The 25570-nt window shown below is 42.1% G+C and overlaps 1 protein-coding gene across 4 annotated transcripts in view; it reads right to left on the bottom strand.

Moving 5' to 3' along the window:
• LOC124551499 (crossover junction endonuclease EME1) overlaps nucleotides 1-25570 on the bottom strand; it is a 208141-nt gene that overhangs the window by 60259 nt on the left and 122312 nt on the right. Inside the window, exons 1-2 of one of the 4 annotated variants that reach the window (XM_047126449.1) lie at nucleotides 4396-4601; nucleotides 3246-3401 (exon numbers count right to left, since the gene is read on the bottom strand). The gene's annotated coding sequence lies outside the window, so the exon portion shown is untranslated. Of the gene's footprint in view, nucleotides 1-3240; nucleotides 3402-4395; nucleotides 4602-25570 lie in introns of those variants that run through there. The other 3 variants (XM_047126445.1, XM_047126447.1, XM_047126448.1) reach the window with 3 other exon arrangements.

Genomic DNA, 25570 nt, shown 5'->3' on the forward strand with positions numbered 1-25570 from the left:
ACAAGATAAGGTTTCGAATTCAATTCAAAAACTACTTTTTACAGTACAAACTCTTTCAACTAATGGGAATTAAAAGCTATGTATTTCTTTTTATTTTTTGTTTCAGTATCACACTAACTGATAACAACACAAGTCTAATGGACATTAAGAATAAAATCAGACCAACCACACAAGTGTCCAGAAGTAATAGTTCAAATAGTAACAACCAATGAACAAACGAACATATTTATCAAGACATTTATTTGGTGTTATTAAAGCTATGTTTGAGAATGAAGAACTTAGGTGAGAGGGAGTGGGGATGGGGGAGTCGAGTCCTTGAATTGGGGGGGGGGGGGTGACTTGGTACAAGAGAGATGTGAAAATTATGTAAAACAATAAAAAAACATTATGGGTTGAACGAATTTTAAAAAATTACATTGAGTTGCAGACAGGCACAACAAAAATGCGAAATGAGCTTCAGCCAACAAGGTCTTTGTTGGAAATATACAACACACACACACTCACACAACTCATACACCCATGACCACAGTCTCTGGCTGCTGAGACCAGACAGCTAGCAGCAGTGCATGACGGGAGAGGCAAGTGAGTGGTGAGGGTAAGAGGGAGGCTGGGATGGGGAGGAACAGCAGGGTAGGGGTGGGGAACGGTAAAGTGCGACTTGTGGGAGCATACAGGAGAGAGATGGAGAGAGGGTGGGGCAGCTAGGTGCAGTTGGGAGGTTACCTGAAAGGGGGGGGGGGGGGGTTGTGAAAAGGGAGTGAAGTAAAGATACTGTGGGCGCATTGGTCTATTAGAGGGCTGTGAAGTGCTGGAACTGAAGCAAGGAAGGGGCTAGATGGGTAGGACAATGACTAACAAAGGTTGAGGCCAGGGGTGTTATGGCAACAAAGGACACATTGTAGGAAGAGCTTCCACCTGTGCAATTCAGAAAAGCTGGTGTTTGTGGGAAGGATCCAAATTGCACAGGCTGTGAAGTAGTCATTGAAATGAAGAATGTCATGTTTGGCAGCAAGCTTTGTTGGTGGCCATTCATGCAAACAGAAAGCTTGTTGGTTGTCATGCCCACATAGAATGCAGCACAGCAATTGCAGCTTAGCTTGTTGATCCCATGACTGGTTTCACAGGTAGCTCAGCCTTTGATGGGATAGGTGATGCTTGTGACCAGACTGTAGTAGGTGGTGAGGGAGCACATATGGAACAGCTCTTGCATCTAGGTCTATTATAGGGATATGTGCCATGAGGCAAAGAATTGATGGGGTGGGGGTGGGGGGTTGTGTAGAGATGGACAAAGATATTATGTACAGTTGGTGGGCAGCAGAATACCACTATGTGAGGAGTGTGGAGGCCATTCCTCATTTCAGGGCATGACAAGAAGTAGTCAGAACCCTGGAGGAGAATGAGATTCAGTTGCTCCAGTCTTGGGTGGAACTGCGTCACCAGGGGAATTGTCCTCTGGCAGCTGTCAGAGTGAAGGTTTGCTGGTGGTTGGTAAGTTTGATATGGGCGAAGGTACTGAAGTAGCCATTTTTGAGGTAAGGGTCAATGTCGAGGAAGGTGGCTTGTTGGGTTGACTAGGATTATGTGAAGTGAATGGGAGAGAAGGTGCCGAGGTTCTGGAGAAATGTGGATAGTGTGTCCTCACCTTCCAGCCAGATCATGAAGATGTCATCAATGAATCTGAACCAGGTGAGGGGTTTGGGAATCTGGATATTCAGGTACGATTCCTCTACATGTCCTACGGATACATAGCCGTAGGATAGACATATGCAGGTGCCCATAGCCGTACCTCAGATTCGTTTGGAGGTAATCCCTTTGGAGAAGAAGTAACAGCATGGGTAAGGATACAACTGGGCATGGCGATTAGGAAGGACAAGGACATTTTAGGTTTGGAATCTATCGGGGTATGGGAAAGGTAGTGTTCAATAATGGTATGACCATGGGCATCTGGAACGTTAGTGTAAAGGGAGGTGGCACCAATAGTGGCAAGCAGGGCACCAAGTGGTAAAGGAACAGGAACTATGGAGAGTCGATCAAAAAATGGTTTGTACTGTTTATATAGGAGAGTAGGTTGTGGGTAATAGGCTGAAGGTGTTGGTCTACAAGAGCAGATATTCTCTCAGTGGGAGAACAGTAATCGGCAACAATGGGGCATCATGGGTGGTTGCGTTTATGGATTTTAGGAAGTATGTAAAAGGCAGGGGTGGGGAGAGTTTCTGGAATGGGCCTACGGATTTGAGAGACTAAAGATCCTGCTGGATTTCTGGAATGAGGTTACTGTGGCAGGATTCCTTCTGCCAGGTAATCCTTACGTCAGATTCATCCACCTACAAACCTTGCCACAGTGAACCCATTCCAGAAATCCAGCAGGATCATCAGTCTCTCCACCGATCCTTAGGTCCATTCCAGAACCTCTTCCCGGAGTCCATCTCTCTCATCGCCCTTACCATTCACCCACATTCTACATGCTTCCTCAAGTCCATAAACCCAACCACCCAGGATGCCCCCATTGTGGCCAGTTACTGTGTCCCCACTGAGAGAATCTCTGATCTCGTAGACCAACACCTTCAGCCTATCCTCCCACATAAAAGGTATCACTTATTTCCTCCACTGACTCTCCACAGTTCCTGTTCCTTTACAACGTGGTGCCATGCTCATCACTATTGATGCCACCTCCATTTGAACTAACAGCCATAATACCCATGACTTTACCACTATTGTACACTACCTTTCCCAAAACCTGATGGATTCCAAATCAACCACCTCCTTCCTAGCTGCCGGGACCAACTATATCCTCACCCACAATTACTTCTCCTTTGAAGGAGGTGCAGCTAAGGGCAACCGCTTAGCACCATCGTATGCCAACCCATTCATGGGCCATCTAGAGGAATCCTTCCTAGACACCCTCTTCATCCGATTCAGACTGATGACATCTTCATGATCTGGATCGAGGGTAACGATACCCTATCCAGAATCTCAACACCTTCTCCCCCATTCACTTCACATGGTCCTGCTCGATCCAATACACCACCTTCTTTAATGTTGACCACCACCTTTATGCTTTGATAGTTTCTATTTATATGTTTCTATCTGTCTTTACTCATGTTCAGTATCTTGCCTGCAATGGTGGTTTTGCTGTAATTGTTATACTTATTTAATAATTGGTACTACTTATGTGACTTCACATTTTTAGCTAGAAAATATTTGCAGAAATTTCTAGTTATAAACTCCAATTAAAATTACTTTACAAGTGATGTTTCAGCGAGTCGAGTGGTAAGGACAAGCCAATGTCCACTCTTCGTTCCTTCTCGAGTGTCACGTGCTCCCTGTGTTGTAGGTATGTTCAGTGCCTTATGATGCAAGGTTGGCTGTATGCCAGCAACTCTGTCTCCCACCACTGCAATCTGTCAACCACAAAGTAATTTTCATCAGAATACAACAATACTTGTTAAAATGTCTTACTAAATATTATGAACCATACAAGAAACTCATCAAATCTGGCATGTAATTTTAGTACAATTGCCATTTAAGTACAGCTCTTACTCCATGTGCTTACAAATATAATCTGCTTTATGGACACAAAGTTTTTCATTGTAAAACTGTTGTAGGTAGGTATGTGCTATTGACCTATCTTCTATGTTCAGTTTTCAGTAATGTCATTCACATCCATGCTCCTTAAAACACACACACACAGACACACACACACACACACACACACACACCACAGCACTCAATCCACAAGTGCAACCTGATTTATCTTTTGGGTCCTAAACAACAATCCAAGAAAATAAGATTTACCAGCGAAAGAAATGCAATGCAACGAGACTACCAACACAACTTGTTACAACACTGACACAGTTGATATAATTTGCCCTGTAGGGTATGAGGATTATGCTACATCATGTTGACTGTAAATGCCGCATCCTGTCAGTAAACATTCAGTTTAAGGCAACTACATTTTATAAACATTTGCAAATACTCTTCGCTTATGTAAAACTAATCGGAGCAGTGTGTAGTTTAATGTTCTACTTGCAGTCTTCGAATCTGCCTTCATGTTCAGCAACCATCTAAACAGAATGCTGATACTAACGAAACCACTACACTTTGTAACATGTCACACGAAGAATTAATGCAAGGTGAAGCAAAATACTGAAGCGATTACAATACTTTTCTGCGCACGATTTAAAACACTTGCTCTTCATGTCTACTTCTAACAATCCCAGTACAGTTGACTTATGAAACTTACCAAAATAACATGTAGAAATAAATGCCAAGGTTACTATTACTCAAACGTTATTTACACACGTGCCGCATCATCTTAAATTCATATAAAAAAAATAATTTCGTCACTTAGGTATTCAAAAATATATGTTTATATTACATCTACAAAATACGTACAATGCCTGGTTTCGGACTGCCAAACATATTTTCCATTATATTTGCACGGAATAAAAATTACCGTGCATGAAGCGAAATAACTGAGCCTATGCCATATAATTATAGAGCCATCAATGACAACAGAAAACACATAATGACGAAAAGAAAGAATCACCTCTCGTTACACATCTGCACTTTATTTACTTGAGCCCGCCACGGAACTACGGTGCCACCTGTCGGAGCAAATTATCATCACTTTTTGTATTTGTTTACATAACCTCCTACGAGCAGATGAGGTGGTCACTGGCATGCAGACTTCGGCTTGCTGGGCTTATAAAGCGAAGCATTTTGTCTAAGTTGGTGGTTATATGTGTTGTTTATTAAAATGGAAATAATTACTAAAAAGTAAGGCATTTTACTTTTTCTTCTACTAAAACAAAATAGTGCACTGAGAATGCTGTAGAGCAATAAATAATGCAACCTTCCGTACTAACTTTTAAGAAACATCGTTGCGATATTTTAATGTCGTACAATCATTTTTATGCTGCACGCTCGTCCGAATGCACCGATCCGTCTGCGCAAATACCTGCACAAACGTCTGCGCAGATTCGTTTGCGCAGGCATCGTAACGTGCGGACGGGATATCTATGCAGCATCAGATGTGCGCAAATGTGGAAGTTAGAGATTTTAGCAAACTTGCTCAAATATGTGAGAGCAAGTCACACTTCCGCAGACAAATCGTAGCAGGTGGACAGGAGATCGACGAAATCTGGTGCGCGAAAGGTGTTTGAGCTATGTGTTCAGTTTCATCTCTGCGTACACAGTGAATTCCTAAATGGTTGATCAGCGTCAGTGCTTTAGGGAGTTCATTGCTGAATTTATTGAAATATATAAGAATAACACCTTGTTTGCTGAAATTTAAGATACAGCGATCGAGATAAGAAGGCAGCAGCTTATAATTCTTTAATAGGAAGAACAGAGCAGGTGACCATGAGGCGAATAGAGAACTTTTTTTAAGAAAAAAAAACAGTGGTCGTTGCGAAATTATACAAAATTATTAGTACTATATGCTTTGTGCTTAGAAATTTCTCATTGTGTTGACCTGAATAAGGGATTGTTAGCAGACTTACTCGCAGTACTGTTCTGTGCCATAATCTTTAGTAGCAGTGTAGATAATATGAAAATAAATTGTACGCAGAGTCGAATCCAGGAGTTTGGTCGGGGGAAGGGGGTCATGAAAATTTTGTGTCACTTTGCCGTCTCCAAATTCTCAAGAGTAAAAGAAGGTGTTTCCTTAAACTGTTGTAATACCAATCACAATAACGAGAAAATTTTCGAGACTGTTAAGCCTGAAAACTATGTTGCAAAGAAACGTTTTTTATTCTTTACTTATTTATTTACCGGTACTTTTTTTGTTAAGAAGAAACAGATGCATTTCGGGGGTAGTTAGAAGGGGGAGGGCACTGCACCCATATAGCTGCACCCCCCCCCCCCCCCCCCCCATGGTCCTGGATTCGCTTCTGATTTCTACAGTAGAAACCAATCAGAATACTGTACTAAGCAGTGTCTTCAGGTGCAAATGGATTCTCCTACGTGTGTGTCAGCACGTTTACTCCCTAATGGAATATGTGGTTCATAACAAGAGTGAATCACAAATAAACTGTAAAATTCTCTGCCACAATATTAAAGGTAAAACTTCTCATTTGGGCTAAGAACCTCTACCCACAGTCCGAAATGGAGTTACGCAGTCTGATGCAAAAATTTACTGCAGGTCGGTGGTAGACTTCAGGCAAGGAACTGAAAATTCCTATTTACTAAGAAATACTGTAAAAGATACCTCATTGGTCACTCAAATAATTTGTTAGAGTATATTGAGTGCAGAACACATCTAAAATGTAAAGAAAATAAGGGACAGTCAAATGAAAAAGAGACAGATGGAAAAAAATAAGTAAACTGTTTACTATTTCAAAAGTAATGGTCATAGCTGTTAATACATTCATCCCACTGCGAGACAAGAGAGTCAGTGCCTCCATAGAAAATTGTTCGCAGTTGCCTGTGGAACCTTTCTTCAGGGCTCCAAAAATTTGGAAATAGCATGTGGAACGATTGGAAATGTATGGAGGATGTGTGTGGGCTTCCCAGCGAAACTTATGCAGCATAGCAGAAAAAACCTTGGTAACATGTCGGCAGGCATTATGCTGCAATAGAACGATGCCGTCCATCACCATTCCTGGACGTACAGACTTAATGGCATGCTTCAGGTTTTGCAAAGTGTCCACATACCACTGTGCATTAATTTCAGTCCAAACGTCCAGAAAGGTTGACAGACAGCATCACTCTGTTACAGGACAATGCTCGCCTGTATTTTGGCAGTGTTGTTTCAAGTCCCTGGCAGAAGTTTCGCTTGGGAGTCGTTACACATCCACATTAAAGTCCCTATCTCTCTTCATGCTTTGCCATATTTTTGGAGCACTGAAGAATGACATTTGTGCCTATTTATTTGCTTCGAACGAATAAGTGTACACATGGATACAATCATGGTTCTGCAGACAACTGCAAACATTTTCGTATGAAGGTACTGACTGTCACGTCTCACAGGAAATAAAGGCATTAATAGTTATAGCGATCACTTAGCTCTTACTTTTTCCATCTGTCTCGTTTTCACTTGACTGCCCTTTATACTATATGTTACAAGTGATACCGTATGTAATTGAGATACTTTACTTGTTTTCATTAAATCCTTCTTCAGAACACATCGCTTATGCTAGGTCTCGTTTCACTAAATGCTTGTTTCGACATTCCTGTCAAAAAACGTAAATCTTTGTTAACTTCTTTGTACTGCCAGGAATCACAGTGCACTTCTTTGTACTGCCAGGAATCACGTTGTTGCTATCAGCCGTTGATGTGGTGAAATTATTTTGCTCATAGAAACATTTGGTGTTTTATACAAAGCTGCTGGAGCGCCCACAAAGGCATGTAGACTTTACACCAGGATGGGATAAATGTAATGTGTACACAGTTACATATAACATGCAGTTTATTTGTAATCGACACAGAATGAATACACGTCTCAGTTCACAGCAGACATAAAGCATTCTGAATCATAGTTCCTTAGATATTCTACAATTCCACACCAGGCTGGTGTTGTTAGTCAGAGAGTTTCGTCTGTGCAACAGACGCTGTCACTGGCAGAGTCCCAACAGAAACGTCCCACTCCCCCATTGGGGTAGAGCACTCTGGCAAAGAGATAACTGGAAAGCTATCACGAACATCTTCACGCCTGTGTACATGACCAATCACGCAGTGGCCAGCTGCAAAGCAGGGCACAGTTGGACTGTTCCTCATTGAACATGGGGAAGTCGCGATGACGTCGATCCCTATCGAAGGCATACAGATGGTATTTGTGGAGGTCAGGTGCTGGATGGTGAGGTCGACCATAACGAGACTGAACGTCGATGATGGTCAACTGAGCTTGGCTAGAGTGTGGGCATGGCGAAGTGGATGGGCAATGACACCAGGATCTGCAGGATCAGTTGTACACCTCTGTGTTGTCAAGGGGGCCGTGATGGTGAGAAAACTCTCAGGCATGAGTTGTGATATGATTGTATCTGTGTCCACATTGCTCGGGATTTTGTAAATATGGGAGAAATGTCAGGTGATAAATTCGCTTGTAGCTTGATGTCCCTCATGCCATCCCTCAATCAGAAGGAAATTATCAGCTAGTTTGATATTAGTATCGTCCACCAGAAAGTGCAGCATGTCTAGTTGGAACACAAAGGTATTGTCAGTGTTTGGGCCAGGCAACATGTTGTTGGTCTGAGAACAGACTGGAGGAATCATGTCAGTTGGAGTGGTTTGTATGTCATTGGTATGGATCACATCGCATAGGGTCTAAGGTGTTTTGAGTGGTTGACTGGCAGAGTGGTAGGCTTACCATGAAGGAATATGTCAAAAAGCTTAGTATCTCATCTGATGACTTTGTGAGGGCTGGTGTAAGGCAGTTGTAATACAGGGTCGTTATTATCATCCTGGATCATGATGTAGTTGCAGTCTGTTAGTGCCTTATGGACGAAGATTTGCAGAGAACCATACAGCCATGGAGATAGTGTTCTGAGCCATGTGACGTGTTGTTTGGCTCATGTGACGAAGGTGGGGAGTTCTGAGGTCTCCATCGGTGGTATATCTAGCATAAAATCTGCAGACAGAGTGAGTGACTTGTAGAGGATTTCTGCGAGGGAGGCATGGAGATGGTCTTTGCAAATGGTGTGTACATCTGATAACACCGAAGGTAATGCTTCCAGTGACTGCCATGAGACATAATGACAATTTCATGTGCCATCATTCCACGAGGCCGTTGCCTTGTGGATGGTAGGCCATTGAGCAATAATGTCACACATTGCAAATGTTGCATAGTCTGTTAAATAAGACCAATTCGAACTGTCGTCCTTGGTCAGTGGTTATACAGATTGTGAGGCTGCAGCGTGGTATCACTATGAAGACGACAGCTCTTGCCATCATCGCTACCATAATGTCCTTGAGGAGAATGGCACCTCACGTTTACGATGATGGAGAGTGTATAGCGATGGCCTTCAGACTTGGGAAGATGCCCTTCTAGGTCGAGGTAGACATGTTGAAATGGACCCTTCGGAATCTCAAAACGGCTGAGCAGCAGCTGTGCATGGTAACTCACTTTGATATATTGGCAAACTATGTATGTAGGTGTCCAGTCTCGGCGATCCTGTTGACGAACATATGCCAGTATGTGACAGACTGTGAAGATGGTCAAACATGATCTTCCTCACTGATGTGGCCATGAGATGTCGAATTTGATTTTGCAAACATCACACAATACTTGATTGGTGGATCCAGGGATGACACAATGTTCTCTACTTAAGTTGATTGTAGAATTTTGAAGGAGGTCCATGATTTGTCTGTCTTGCAACTGCACCTCTGTATGGAAATGGTGTTTATTCTTGACAGATAGTCTGCAATGATGTTGTCTGCTCTCTGGAGGTGTGTTACATCAGTTGTGAACTGCATTATATAGCCTAGGTGACAGAACCATCAAAGGCAGGATGATTTCGAAGGATTGCGTATCGAGTCTGCCAAAGGTTGGCACTGGGTGTAAATGATGAAGGGTCTGACCTCAATGTTATCTTGAAATTGGTGGACCACCTCATACGCTGCAAATATTTCACAATCATAGGTAGACCACCAGCAATGAGAATCTGTCGGTTTATGAAAAATAAAACCGACATAGCTGTTGTATACCAGCTGCTTCTCGCTTCAGACGTGCCTCAAGGGCAAAGTCACTCCTGTCTGACGTAATCGTCAATGAGGCATTAGGTCCTGGGTGCGCTAAAGTCATACATGTGTGAGACAGCCTTTTATTTTGTCAAAGACATGTTACATACATGGAGTCCCCTCCGCCTTGCGCTTATCGTCATGTTCTTGTCAGCTATAACATTTGTGAGCAGTGCCTGACCTTTAAGGTACCTCACTCAGCTGCCTGAGATGTGTGGGCAGAGGGTGAGGGGAGGCTTCCCAGATGTGTGGGCATGACCTTGAGATAAGATCGTTATCTGTGCTTGAATTCCTGTTGATACTCTGCTCTCTTTTTCTTTTTGGTTCCTTTTGCGTATGGCGCATGTGAAGAACGACCATTGAAATCCTTTTTTTCTTTATTGTGATTTAATTAATTCTCCCAAGCATGAACAGACTAGCAGCAGCGATGTAGCTACTCTTCAGCCTACTTTTTTCTTTTTATTATGCCTTTGTTCCGCATTGACACAGTGTTGGCACAGTTATTAATGGATTTGGCGTGGTTAATTTAAGGGATGGTGGATGTCCTTCATGTTGCCTCACCGTTACTTCAGTCATGCAACCTACAGGTGTCCCACTCAGACCTCCCTGATTTCAAAGACGCAGGGAAAAAACCATGGTAGATACGACAATGAAAAATGCACCACATTGTAGAGCATCTCAATTTATTTGTTTATCATCAATGCACCTCTACACGTGAACCGTTTTTAGCATGAAGAATATCAAGTCTATATTCAGTTTCTTGCCAAGTTCTTTGTAACATTTCCTCTGTTATTGTTGCAATCGCATTAGTGATACGATGTCGCAACATGGGAATATCATTCACTTTGGTCGCATACACCCAGTCCTTCTCAAATACCCACATGAAGAAATCAAGCGGCATAATGTCGGACGAACATGGAGGCCAGGCAATGGGTCCTCCGTGTCCAATCCAACGATTGGGAAATTTCCTATCCAGGAACTTGTGAACAGCTGTTGACCAATGCGGCGGAGTTCCAGCTTGTTGAAAAATGATTTTGGGTTGCAAGTCTTGTATCTGTGGGTACACAAACTGCTCCAACATGTCCAGATACACTGACCAATTCACTGTTTGTTCCGCAAAGAAGAACGGTCCAACAGTCCTGTCATGCATTAGCCCGCACCAGACGTTTAGCTTAGGGCTATCACGAAATGTTCAATGACAATGTGCAGATTTTGCGAACCCCAAATCCGATCATTATGACTATTAATCCTTCCTGATAGACGAAAGGTTGCCTCATCTGAGAATAAACATCTTTCCAGGCAGCTGGCATCCATATCAATATGCTGCAGCATATCCACAGGAAATTGTTGTCAGCGTGGTTTGTCGTTCGGTGCCAGATGCTGCAGAATTTGCACTTTGTAAGCACACATACGAAGACGCTCGTGAACTACACGATGAAATGTTGATCGAGGTACATTAAGTTGTCTAGATTCTTGACAAATTGACTTCCGTGGTCTTCTGAGAAACGTTTGTCTGATGTCCTCCATTGTCTCTTCTGAAACTCCATAGTGTGCACCACCAGAATGTTTCAGAACACTTCCCGTTGCCAGAAACTTCCTATACCATTCCTTAATTGTTTTCACATCAGGTGGATCACATTCATACACACGACGATACTTTCTTTGCACAGTAATCGACGATTTTGTTTCTGCAAACCACACTACTGCTTGCACACACTGCTGTGGATTCGCCATTTTCACTTCATGCGACCACGCTGCACTCTGGCGACGATGCTTGGCACTTCTGACAAGGGAATATAAATTCATTGAGATTCTCTACAATGTGGTACATTTTTAATTGTCATATCTACTGTGATTTTTCTCTCCTGGGTCCTTGAAATCAGGGAGGTTTGAGTGGGACACCCTGTACTTATTACATGAAGAAGTCTCACAGATAAAAGTAAAATAAAATAAAATTAATAATACAAAAAATTAAAAAGTTGGCTTATGTGTTCTTCTATATTTTTCAGTATGACTGTTAACAGTGGGTAAATTACTTAAAATTACAGGGTTATTACAAATGATTGAAGCGATTTCACAGCTCTACAATAACTTTATTATTTGAGATATTTTCACAATGCTTTGCACACACATACAAAAACTCAAAAAGTTTTTTTAGGCATTCACAAATGTTCGATATGTGCCCCTTTAGTGATTCGGCAGACATCAAGCCGATAATCAAGTTCCTCACACACTCGGCGCAGCATGTCCCCATCAATGAGTTCGAAAGCATCGTTGATTTGAGCTCGCAGTTCTGGCACGTTCCTTGGTAGAGGAGGTTTAAACACTGAATGTTTCACATAACCCCACAGAAAGAAATCCCATGGGGTTAAGTCGGGAGAGCGTGGAGGCCATGACATGAATTGTTGATCATGATCTCCACCACGACCGATCCATCGGTTTTCCAATCTCCTGTTTAAGAAATGCTTCTGTTTTAGCCTTTTCCGTAAGATTTTCCAAACCGTCGGCTGTGGCACGTTTAGCTCCCTGCTTGCTTTATTCGTCGACTTCCACGGGCTACACATGAAACTTGCCCGCACGCGTTCAACCATTTCTTCGCTCACTGCAGGCTGACCCGTTGATTTCCCCTTACAGAGGCATCCAGAATCTTTAAACTGCGCATACCATCGCCGAATGGAGTTAGCAGTTGGTGGATCTTTGTTGAACTTCGTCCTGAAGTGTCGTTGCACTGTTATGATTGACTGATGTTAGTGCATTTCAAGCACGACATACGCTTTCTCGGCTCCTGTCGCCATTTTGTCTCACTGCGCTCTCGAGCGCTCTGGCGGCAGAAACCTGAAGTGCGGCTTCAGCCGAACAAAACTTTATGAGTTTTTCTACGTATCTGTAGTGTGTCGTGACCATATGTCAATGAATGGAGCTACAGTGAATTTATGAAATCGCTTCAATCATTTGTAATAGCCCTGTACTTCTTGCATTGTTCCTGTCTAAATGTTGTTCCAATATTACAATCAGAAACTCATGTAAAATATGTCATATTATTTCCAGTATGCTCAAGTCAGTAGGTTAGTGCCCTATTTATGCTGGCCAAAGTGTGATACTCCATTAGTCCAGGCTATCATCAAAATTCTGCCTTTGAGATCAGCTAGACCTTTATGTTAAATATTTAATTTACATTTTGTATTATCCATGGCATTTTCGTTATTATTCTATTAAAGCCAATTCAGTTCTATGTCTTAAAGTAGCTAGCTGTATATGTAAAATATGACTGCTTTGTTTCTATAGTCTTTATCGAAACAAAAAAATAACAAACAAGAACTGTACAATGGACATTAACAGGCAGACATTCTACAAAATTAAGTAGAGACTGTTCTCGAGTAAAATGGTGCATACCTCAACAAATATTTTTTTCTGGACAGAGGCTGGTAGGACTTCTGTTTCTAGATTTTACCAGTACTGTCTCCTGTAGGAATATGGGATAATCTTTAAGCGCCCTATATGTTGTCTTTGTTATGGAGGTATAATATGGGAAGATGGCGCTACAGACTTACGCTGTACACCGCTTTGAAGCCGATGTTCCGTGTTAGATGCTCCAAAACATTAGTAGACTACTGTTTACGATTGCTTTTTGTTCTTAGTTGCTATCTTGTGAATATAACAGTTGTCTTAAATAGAAAATGTTAGAGTTCTTTCGCGAATAACGCAGCGCCAGGTTGGTATTTCTAGACATTTTTCCGGTCTTAAATGCATATTTGATCCAATAATAAGACGCATTTTGCCTCGTTAATGTAAGGCTGTCCGAATAACCGTGAAGATAAGTATACGATGTAGAAAGGGTGCTTTCATAAACCAGCATTTTCCTTAGTACGGTCTAACGAAACTGATGTTCGTCTATGTCCTTTTGCCGAAAATGCTGAGAACGTATTTTTCTATGTCTTGTCGGTTTCCAGTCTTATATTCTCACAGCGTTCAGCCAGAGAGGTTTTCCAGCTGGACTGATGGAAAATTTAAAGTCAAACGACTACAGAAATAAAACCACCACAGTAGAAGTAAAGAGTGCAACCGAAATTGATGAAAAAAAATCGCTTGAACGTGTCTATTGACGAATGAAATGTGATTCCTTTACCATTGAGACTATCACCACAATGATTAGTAAACATGTAAACGATACAACCTGGCATTTTTGATCAAAACACTTCCCCCAGAAGCTCAAGTTTGGGGCAACTAACATGGCGGATATCGGCTTCAAGTTTGTGATGTCATACCTTCCCTTTCTATGCCACCATGTGTCTGTATGAGCAGATAACGTAATCAGATAGCAGCGCCAATGGTTTCCAAGTGGTAGTTTGGTGTAGCATTCCTGTGGTATTCCTTTGTTATTGTTTGATTGACTGCGATACGTTTTTCTAAATGCTAGAAGCAGGTTGCCTATCTAATGGCTTCTAGGGACGACAAAAATTTGATTTTCAATAGTTCGTATAATATTTGATTGACTTTAAAACTTTAAAATGCTGACCTGAGATACTCATTAAGAGATCTATTCTTATGTCAAAGGTTTAACACAGCAAGACAAATATTAAGAGTTAGACACTGCGTATACTCGTATGTCTTGGGGTAACGTAACTAACCGCACGCAAATACTCCTATATTCAGTATTTGAAAATGAGAACACTTAACGACTTTTAATGAGTTTAACACATAATTTCAAATCTTTTCAAAACTTTTTCTCGCTGACGGCACCCACATAATAATGAAAGGGTAAACGTTTGCTACATTAGCGCTGTCCGTGCAGTAAAACTTCACTGTCAGGAACGAGGTCTGTTGAAAAAAATTCCGGAACTTTCTCCACAAAATTTTTCTACTCTTACCTTTTACTTATTGTACAAGGTCTCCTTCGAAATACTCCCCTCCACAATTGATACATCGCCGTTTGCACATACGGAAGCAGTCTTGGTACGCCTCTTGCTGGATCGCGAGAAGCGCCGTCTGCGACTTTTCTTTCATCACGTCTATCGTTGCAAATCTTCGTCTTTTCAACGGGGTTTTCGACTTTGGAAATAAAAAGAAGTCCGCAGGGGCCAGGTCTGGAGAGTACAGAGGATGAGGCAGCACAGTGATTTCGTTTTTCGCACAACAGCACGCACCAACAGGGATGAATGTGTGGGTGCGTTATCGTCATGCAAGAGCCATGAATTGTCTCGCTGCATTTCAGGCCGTTCCCTTCTCACAGTCAACTTTGTCAAAAGCTTTCAGTGAGACAGGGTTGTTGCCTCTCCCCGATGTTATTCAATCTGTATATTGAGCAAGCAGTAAAGGAAACAAAAGAATCCACGGAGAAGAAATAAAAACTTCGAGGTTCGCCGATGACATTGTAATTCTGTCAGAGACAGCAAAGTACTTGGAAGAGCAGTTGAACGGAATGGACAGTGTCTTGAAAGGAGGATATAAGATGAACATCAACAAAAGCAAAACAAGGATAATGGAATGTAGTCGAGTTAAGTCGGGTGATGCTGAGGGAATTAGATTAGGAAATGAGACACTTAAAGTAGTAAAGGAGTTTTGCTATTTGGGGAGCAAAATAACTGATGATGGTCGAAGTAGAGAGGATATAAAATGTAGACTGTCAATGGCAAGGAAAGCGTTTCTGAAGAAGAGAAATTTGTTAACATCGAGTATAGATTTAAGTGTCAGGAAGTCGTTTCTTAAAGTATTTATATGGAGAGTAGCCATGTACGGAAGTGAAATATGGACGATAAGTAGTTTGGACAAGAAGAGAATAGAAGCTTTCGAAATGTGGTGCTACAGAAGAATGCTGAAGATTAGATGGATAGATCACATGAGTAATGGGGAGGTATTGAATAGAATTGGGGAGAAGAGGGGTTTGTGGCACAACTTGACAAGAAGAAGGGACCGGTTGGTAGGACATGTTCTGAGACATCAAGGGATCACCAATTTAGCATTGGAGGGCAGCGTGGAGGGCAAAAATCGTACAGGGAGATCAAGAGATGAATACACTAAGCAGATTCATAGGGATGTAGGTTGCAGTAAGTACTGGGAGATGAAGAAGCTTGCACAGGCTAGAGTAGGACTGAAGACCACAACAACAACAACCCTTCTCACATTTTCTCGCAGGTGTCGCAACACGCCCCGACAGTACCATCGATTAACATTTTGTCCATTTGGAAAGAATTCAAGGTGAACTAATCCTTCAAAGTCAAAGAAAACTATCGGCATGACTTTGACATTTAACCTGACCTGACGAGCTTTTTTTGGTCTTGCCGAACCTTTCCCGACCCATCATAACCGTAGACCCACATCTCATCACCAGCTGTGATTCTCTTAAGGAACATCTCGTTCGCATTTGCGCAATCCGAAAGCTCTTTACAGTCTGCGAGCAGAGGTCTTTCTGATCTCGACTCACGGGCCGTGGGACGAACTTGGCGGCAACATGATGCATTCCAAGATGCTGTGTCAGGATGTCATGACTAATCCAACTGAAATGATGTTCATTCTTTTGCAGTGTCTCGGACAGTCAGCCTTCGATTGGCATGCACAGTTTCGTTGGCGTTCCTGACTTGACTGCCGTCGGTAGACGTCAAAGGATGTCCTGAATGTAGGACATCTTTAACTTCCGTCTGGCCATTTTTAAACCAGGTGATACAACTTTTAACATCAAGTACGGCTTAAGCACTCACCTTCCTGCATCATTTGGTGTGTCTATGCAAATGTTTTCTTTAGTTTCACGCAAAATTTAATGCAGATTCGTTGCTCCTCTAAATCTGCCATCTCGAAATTCGCAAACTGTGCGACACAACGTTCTACTCAATACAGCACTGAACAATATATATATATATTTTTTTGTAACAGACATACTACAGTGAAACTTTCGGTAGTTACGCATTAATCACAGGCTTGCATTGGGATGCCAACCGCATTTCGCTCCAACACACCATTGGCACGAAATTGTGAATATTCTGGAATTTTTGAACAGTCCTCGTACGTTATTTTAGTTCGGTACTTCTTTACTACACACTCTTTTCGCAACACATTTTGCAGACAGTGTCCATATACACCAATGAATGTGCCTGCCAAATTGTATCACTGCACGATACATATCTCAGGAGATATAACGCGTGAAAAACTTGCTTTTGATTAAAACAAAGCGCAAATTATGCAGAATATACGCATCCAGTGTTTGATGCTGATAGCATTCGGTGATTTCCAACAAACTTTAAACATAATTCCAAACGTTCTCTGAAGTTTATCTCGCCTACATGCTAAACGTCAAATATTTACCACATCATTTGTAAGGTAATCAGAAGTCTAGAGCTGTTGAATACATAGGAGACCGGTTCTTTAAAGAATCAGGTGTTTACTGGTCATAATCAAGTTCACGGATTACTGCGGTTGTTAACTTTCTTAATTCGCCGATTGCATTACCTATAATCTTGGGGATACATTTGAGGGATTTAAAAACAGGGGCGATCAAGAAAGTCAGTTGAGGCGTTTTCGAAGCTGTCATTGCTCGTTTTGATGGATAAACTGGCTCCTAACATCCGCAAAAAGTATACGCCGCAGTGAAGGCCAAGAAAAGATATGCGAAATTCTTAATTACCAAAAGCAACTTGTACTTTGTTCAGTTCTTCTAACTGTGGAATTCAAACCTACATTGGGATTTTATAGTCGTGGATTGACGCAATCAAGGTTCGAGTGGATGGTCTGTGTTGTAATACCAAAACATCACGCGATATTCGCGTGACCAGTGCAGTCTCTCTGGCAATGGGCTGCAGGTCATCATGTCCTCATCTAGCTCACCTGTAGTTTGAATTTGGAAGCCACAACAGAATACACAAGTTCAACATCAAAAACTATTATGCAAAAATAATTGAGAAAAACTGTTTTGCAAAAATAACTGAGAAAAGTCAGACCCTCCTTCTTTCATTTAACTTTCAACGTAATTGAGAATCAAATCGTAGCGTAAATGTCTGACCTTCCTAGTTACTTGAAGAAGTTTGACTGACTTTCAATGTTGTTGTATTTCGACATTGAGCATATTTCACGTCAAATTTTTATAATCAGCAAATCGGCTTTCTTCACATTCTCACCTGACACTAAAACTGTTTGACTATTTGTTTTTTATTACTTCTATAACTTAACATGTGGAGTATCTACTATTCTGTTACATGGAATGTGAAAAAAATACTCTCTCTTGCTTAGCTAGCCGTATTTCTGAAATTAAGCTGGTATATGACGTTATTTAAAACACCTGCCAGGGTAGCCAAGAGCGCTAATGCGCTGCTTCCTGGACTCGGGTAGGCGCGTCGGCCCCGGGTCGAATCAGCACAGCGGATTAATGACGAGGGCTGGTGTGCCAGCCAGTTTCGATGTGATTTTTAGGCTGTTTTCCACGTCCTGCTAGGTGAATACCGAGCTGGTCCGCACGTTCCGCCTCAGTTATACGACTCACATCCCTTTGAAACACTTTCGCACTATTCCATGGCTTACACTAGACGCAGACAACTGGGGTACACTAATTTTATCCCAGGGGGTTCAGGGTGGCGGTAGGAAGGGCATCCGGCCACCCTCTGCAACTAACACTGCCAAATCAATAGTAACAAAGTCGACCCCGCATTGTAGCGGGAATAAGGCATCAAGAAAGAAAGAAATGATGTTATTTAAAATGTGAAAATTAACAAAAAGAGATTTCGTAATAAGTTTCAGTTAGTCATGGCTTTTTCATTCTTATTTTGGTTGTATTAAGAGACCATTTTAAGACCTTTTTTTGGTCGTATTAAAAGCCCGTTTTAGGATTCTTTGAAATGACTCCAAAACTATTTGTCTTCATTAAGTTCTGGTATTTAGAAATTTTCATTAATTTTTCTCTTAGTCACTAGCATTCTTCTGAATTAATGTACTGAAGTTTCGCAATTTTGTAGAGTTTTTCCTCTTTTCTACCACACTTAGCCATTCAAATGTGAAAGATTAATTTACTGTGTGTAGTATCAGAAGCTAATGTCTTAAGGAATAGGATACAGCAGCAATTCTTATCTAAGGCGATAAATATTAATTACCACCATCCTATGTGTGACACTCTTCCACAGTTACCTAATAAGTAAATGTCTGATATCCATAGGATACCTGTACTTGAACAGCCGTTATTTTGCATGTCAGATTGTACAATGAGGAATACTGATTAAAAAAAAAAAGCCTGTGTGACATGAAATTGTACGTATACACCATACTAAATGCACGAGGGTGATGAATAAATAACGCAACACATTTTTTCCTGAAAGCAGGTTGGTTTTATTCAGGATTCCAATACATCATATTATTCCATAGTCTGTTGGCTACAAAATCCTATTTTTCACGTAATATCCGTTCAATGTGATGGCCTTACATGGCGTTACTGGGAGGGCCCATATGCCCGCAAGGTACAACTCTAAGGTCAATGTCGAAGCTAACGTCTTGCTGCATCAATAACATCCCCATCATCCACGTACTACTTCCCGCAGAGTGCATACTTCATTGAGCCAAACAGTTGGAAGTCGGAAGGGGCGAGATCTGGGCTGCATGGTAGATGAGGAAGAATAGTCCAATGAAATTTTGTGAGCTCCTATCAGGCACACAGACCTGTATAAGGCCTTGGGTTGTCATGAAGAAGGAGAAGTTCGTTCACATTTATTTGGTGACGAACGCGCTCAAGTCGTTTCTTCGGTTTCCTGAGGGTAGCACAATACACTTCAGAGTTGATCGTTGTACCATGAGGGAGAACATCAAACAGAATAACCGCTTCACAGTCCCTGAAGACCTTCGCCATGACCATACCGGTTGGGGGTGCAGCTTTGAACTTTTTCTTTGGGTAAGAGGTGGTGTGGTGCCACACCGTGGACTCCGTGTTGTTTCCGGTTCGAAGTGATGAACCCATGTATCATCGCCGTTACGCACAGGTGGTCCTTCGTTGCTACCGACTGATGTGGCTCAGTGATTAGCACACTGGACCCGCATTCGGGAGGACGAGGGTTCAAGCCCGTATCCAGCCATCCAATGACCTCGCTGTTTGGTCCGCTGGCCCAAATCAACCAACCTTCGTTGCTCTTGATGGTCTCCTGTTAAGTGGCGTGGAACCTAGTGTGCACACACCTATGAATACCCCAGATGGTGGCCGAGTGAGTCAGTACTACCAACAGAGACGTCCAGTTGAGCAGCGAGGTGTGTGATTGTGAGCCGTGGATCACCTAGAATGAGAGTGTCCGCACGTTCCAACACTGCAGGAGTCCCATCTGTGTGCGGTTGGTGGGCATGCGGGAGATCGGACAGGTTTGCGCGACTTTGTTGCGATGATGACAGATGCCTCGCCCAACGACTCACCGTGCTTTTGTGCACCGCCAGGTCTCCATAGACATTCTGAAAGCGCCCATGACTATTAGTTCTTGAAACTATAGGGACTGAAGCGGGAATATTCCTCGAAGTCCCACTACAAATTCCGCATTTTTTCAATCGAAACTCTGATATGTTGCATTACTTATTGTATGACCCTTGTACATGATTTAGGATAGTAGAATAATCAGTCCATGAATAGGCAGCAGCAGACAGGACTTCTATTTAATAAAAGCACAGCCATTCTATCACTGAGAAGTTTGCAGACTTAAAGGACCGAGAAATAGATAAGTTCAGTTATTAAGATAAGTTTGTGTAAATGTAGGTATTTTTTTGTTTTTGTGCTAGCACTTCACCTGAATTTCCAGCTACGAGCCACCGCAACTCAGTAACAACATTCTTCATTGAGGGCTGCTTCTGTACAGGAGGTCGATGACCGTTCTCAGGAGTCAGGCGATCATCGAGGCAACAGCGTGTCACCACAGCATAACAATGGCTGGCAGCATGCGAGGCCTTGCTGACGCAAGGCTGAGGTAACGGCCGGACTCACACATTCAGTAAACAGCCCTAGGTGGCCCCAAGAACGTAAAAGGACTCCCACATCGAACCCAGGATCCTTGAAGTCGGGAGGAGTGAGAGGCGATACAGCCTCCTGCTGATCTTAGAGCAGCCAGCTAGGCCTGATGGTTCCGGGTCTCTAACTGGTTCAGCTCTTAGATCTGCAGATTCGCCTAGCTAATGACACTGCTCTGTGAGCTTACAGTTGTTCGCCACACATTCGACCGAGATCGGCACTGGTGGAAATCGGAAGTCGAAGAACCTACATTTAAAGGCTGTCACTATGCACTAATTCATCCCATGATTTCAAGAATATCATCGTATAATAAGATACAAACGTCAGGGAGCTTCATGACATAGCTCGGCTGAAATTTAATCACTGTGAGTTCAACAAACACTCAGTCAGCGCCATCCCTCTACGTGTTTGCAGAGAGGAAGAAAATCCAAACCATATATTCCTACAATGTCCTCGGAACACGAACCAAGTAAACCATCCTTGCAAGTAATCTTCGGGCTCTTGGCCAACAATCCCCAAGTAGCCTCCAAACGCTGTTAGCATCCAACGATATAGCAACTTACGAGTATATACTATTGTACGAGTTCGTCAACAATGCTAACATCAAGATGCTCTTGGTAATTAGAATGCCAGGAAACGACACGTGCTCATATTCCCGCGTGATACTCAGCAGGATAATCAACGCTCAGCCTCTAAATGTACATCATTATATACCTCCTATATGTATGTGACTGAATACTGGTGTGTCTATGTGTGGCTGTAATAACCAATTCTGGATCTTGCAAATTGCTGTTATGTTCTGTATAGATGGTGCTAGTAGACCTGCGCAAATATTCAGTTCTCTGTCTGCAGCTTTTGAAACAATTCTTACTGGACGTACAAAAGAATTTTTATCGTTAATTTGGATGCATAGTCATTCATTTGGATCGTACTGGGAATATTCCAGACGTGTGCCAACGGCGATTTATCATTTCTTGTTCTGTTACGAATAGGATTTTTGTGGCATACTCAAAATTCCTTTAAATAAATTATTATTATTGATAAGTTTCTATTTACTGATTTTACATTGGCAGCTGCTTTGCTTGGATTTTCTGGAAGGTTGTTTGAGAAGTTGAATCTATTGAAAACATTGAATCGGAACAGAAGTTAATGTGACTGCGTGATTTCCAAGAAAGTGTACTGAATCGCCTAATAAAGAAAACCAGATCCTACCTAAGTTCCCTTCAAAAATCATAACTCTCTGTTTCATAGTTCTTTACTCCTCTGACACGAAATTTGACAAAACCTTACCCGATTTCTGGTCGAATGAAAGGAAGTCCCTTGAAACATGTAATGTTATTTGTGTTTTCTTTTTCTCTTTTTGGAAATAATAACGCTCGGGCCACTGCTCTCTGCAAACTGCTGCTGCTCTTATTGCAAGGTACTAAAAGGCTCATCTCATTTACTGAGCAGCAAACTAACTACAGGTGTACTCCGTGCGCAATGAGTCCACGAAATGTGTCGGCATTTTAAATTGCAATTGTGAAACTTTATCTAGTGAATGACAAAGATCGGTAAATGGATGATGACGTGGTAAATTACGTTAATATTAACTCCTTTAAAAGGTGTATTGGAAAAGTGAGAAAAGTCACTTTACAAAAATATTCTTCACTATAATCAAGAATTGCAAAGAAATGAACCTGTAAAACACGTATGTTCATCGTAGATAACTAGTCTGCGTTAACTGAGATAATCTTTGCTGAATTGTCGCTAATGTCATGTAATTAAGAGCAGGGGGGGAATTCTGCGTTCGTTACCAAACTGTTATAATAGTGTGCAGGCAGCAGCTCGATAACAATTAAAGAAAACAAATTAATTACTATTTTATTACGAAGTCTTGATCAAATCAATCAAAAAATCTTTCTTTCTCACCTTAAAAATATCAAAAACCATGTTATAAAATCAATTTGTTAAATAATAATAAATTGCTATCATTGTTGTCATGCCGATTTCTCGCCCGTGGCTCACTTCACGGTTACCCAATGCGGCCTGACTGTCTCTGCGATCAGTATCCGTGCTGAGCGGCCGACTCAGAGACGTTACTGCTGATGCGCAGTGTCGCAGACATGGAGGTAAGAATAAGGGGAGATGGCGCTACGTGTCCCAGCCGTACTACGTTTTGAAGCCATGGGGGCGTGGCTCGCTGCCATGACACTCTGACCAAAACATTGCCAGTGTGCTATAGCGCTGCGTGTATTACGGTCGCTAATTGCACCATATACGCATGTAACGTCATCAGACTGGTTGTTTCAAAGTTTTTGTTTAAAACAAAATCTCGTAAAGGCGAAATTCCGTGTTTCTTCTGATTAAAAATAGTTTTTAATGTAATATTACGAATAGCTAACCTTCAATGTAAACGATACAATTTTGTTAATTCAGTAATAAACGTGTATCACAAACTAAATAATAGAAACTGAAAACTAAGTTAGCTATACCCTCCCTCCAAAGCCCCATAAATACACCTTGTTTGTAATACGTACTGGGACATTTCAGTTACGTTACACTACTGGGAAACACTGTTCATTACCACCAATATTTACTTAAATACCGTACATAGAATGGCAAATCTACACAGTGTGCTGTTTAGGCCTATACTTTACGCCAGTTAATGTAGTGTTAGCTTTTAACTTGGTACATGATGAAGACAAAGTGAGTTACTCAACACTTCGATTATCGACGATACGTACATATTATACTGAAACGTGAACTTGAAAACTAAGAATTTAATTCTTTGAATTAACATAAATTTTGCAAATGTTTTGGGTGTGTAGGGAAAACTGATGGTACAGCATTTTCTCGGAGCCTTACTGTTCGGTCTATGCCCTCTTCTCGGAAATGCTGAGAACATATAGTGCTCCATTTAGACGCACGCCAATTCTTCCTCCTCACGGCATTCTCCCACAGAGCTTTCCGACTTTCATTTTTAGGAAATCTAAAATCAAACAGGAGAAAAACACGCTGTAGTACAAGTACCGATGTAGCACACGTTCATTCACAATGAAGTTGTAAAATCACACTTAACGAGACAACTTACACACGAAATGTTATTCCCTTCGTTTTCGCATCACAATCAGAACGATTCGTACATCCGAACACCACACAAGTCACCATAATAGCGCAAAATCCTTCCAAAAGCGAGCGACAAGCCTATGCACACAAGCTTACAGCAGCAATGTTTTGGTCGGACTGAGATGGCTACCCTCGGCTTCACATAGCTTCACAGCTGTGACGTCACGGCGTCTCCCTCTATTCTTACCTCCATGGTCGCAGATGACATTGCCCGCCGTCTAAGAAACAAAGTAAGTGCGACTGCCGTCTGTGTAACCAAGGGTATAAGGGAAGCTGACAGTGAACAAATACAGACACTCCTTTCAATACCGTGTATACTGTGTGTCTTGTTTACTCGTTTCATTATACTGCGGCTGTAAGACTTCTTTCATGTCGGAGTGAATCCTTCGTTCAGTCCATGTAACTTCGTACCAGGGTACGAGTTAAAGTAACGTCTACTCCGAACTGTTAGAACAAACTGCAATTGGCCGGCCGCTGTGGACGAGCGGTTTCCAGGCGCTTCATTCCGGAACCGTGCTGCTGCTACGGTCGCAGGTTCGAATCTTGCCTCGGCCATGGATGTGTGTGATGTCCTTAGGTTAGTTAGGTTTAAGTAGTTCTAAGTGTAGGAGACTCATGACCTCAGATGTTAAGTCCCTTAGTGCTTAGAACCATTTGAAACTTCAATATAACATTTCCAGTTCTGAGATGCCTGTATGAGCACGTTACGAAATCCAATAAGCTGATAAAGTTCAAGCGCAAGTACTTCTTACACCTGAGCAGGGAGCACTTATAGGAGTACTCGCTCTGCCTGAGTATCTTGTGACAGGTGCCCGCTTTCTGTCACGTAGGCGGCTGCGGAAGCGCAGCATTGTGATGGCCTATCCTACTGCTACGGTAAACTGCTGCATTGCAGAATGATGAGCCAGCATTATTTTAATATTTGGTTGCACGATTACGCAGGTGACAGGTCTGCTCGCCCCACACTTCGTTGCAAGGTCTTGACTGCAGCTGCTGGAGAAACTCAGTAGCGCTATTACCACACACATCACAGGAGAACCTCTGCTAATAGTGTCTGAAAGTCACAGGTGAAAAAGTCATGGATTGTGCGGGTGGTCCCGGCGGAGGTTCGAGTCCTCCCTCGGGCATGGGTGTGTATCTTTGTCCTTAGGATAATTTAGGCTAAGTAGTGTGTAAGCTTAGGGACTGATGACCTTAGCAGTTAAGTCCCATAAGATTTCACACACATTTGAACACAGGTGAAAATGTCATTGACAGTGAAAGTTTGAGTCGTGCCTGCAGACACGTTCACATAATTTGCACTGGAGATACGGATCCTCAACTATAAGCAAAAGGAAGCAATGAAACGGAGATACCCAGGCGCAGTAACTAAAACGCAGGAGTCACAGATTCACATTTTTACGGGAGAATACCTTTCGCATGCTACAACCTGCATGTGATTTTCTTTATAGCTACATTTTGCACCCATGTGAGCGACAGTGTTGACTGGAATACTCTTTTCGAAATTCTGAAGGTAGCAGGGATAAAATACAGCAAGCGAAGGCTGTTTACAACCTGTACAGACACTACACAGTAGTTATAAGAATCGATGAGCGTGAAAGGGAAACAGTGGTTGAGAAGGGAGTGAGACAGGGTTGTGGCCGATCCCTAATGATGTTTGGTCTGTGGGGCGCTCAACTGCCTGCACAGAGTCCCAGTTTTTACACGGTCCAATTTTTTCTCAATCCAATCTAGCTACTGCCACAAATGATGATGATAATGATGAAATGATGAGGCCAACACAAACACCCAGTCCCCAGGCAGAGAAAATCCCGCCTATCCCCGATGTTGTTC

The sequence above is a fragment of the Schistocerca americana genome, chromosome 1 (genome assembly GCF_021461395.2).
Source record: "Schistocerca americana isolate TAMUIC-IGC-003095 chromosome 1, iqSchAmer2.1, whole genome shotgun sequence".
Taxonomy (NCBI): domain Eukaryota; kingdom Metazoa; phylum Arthropoda; class Insecta; order Orthoptera; family Acrididae; genus Schistocerca; species Schistocerca americana.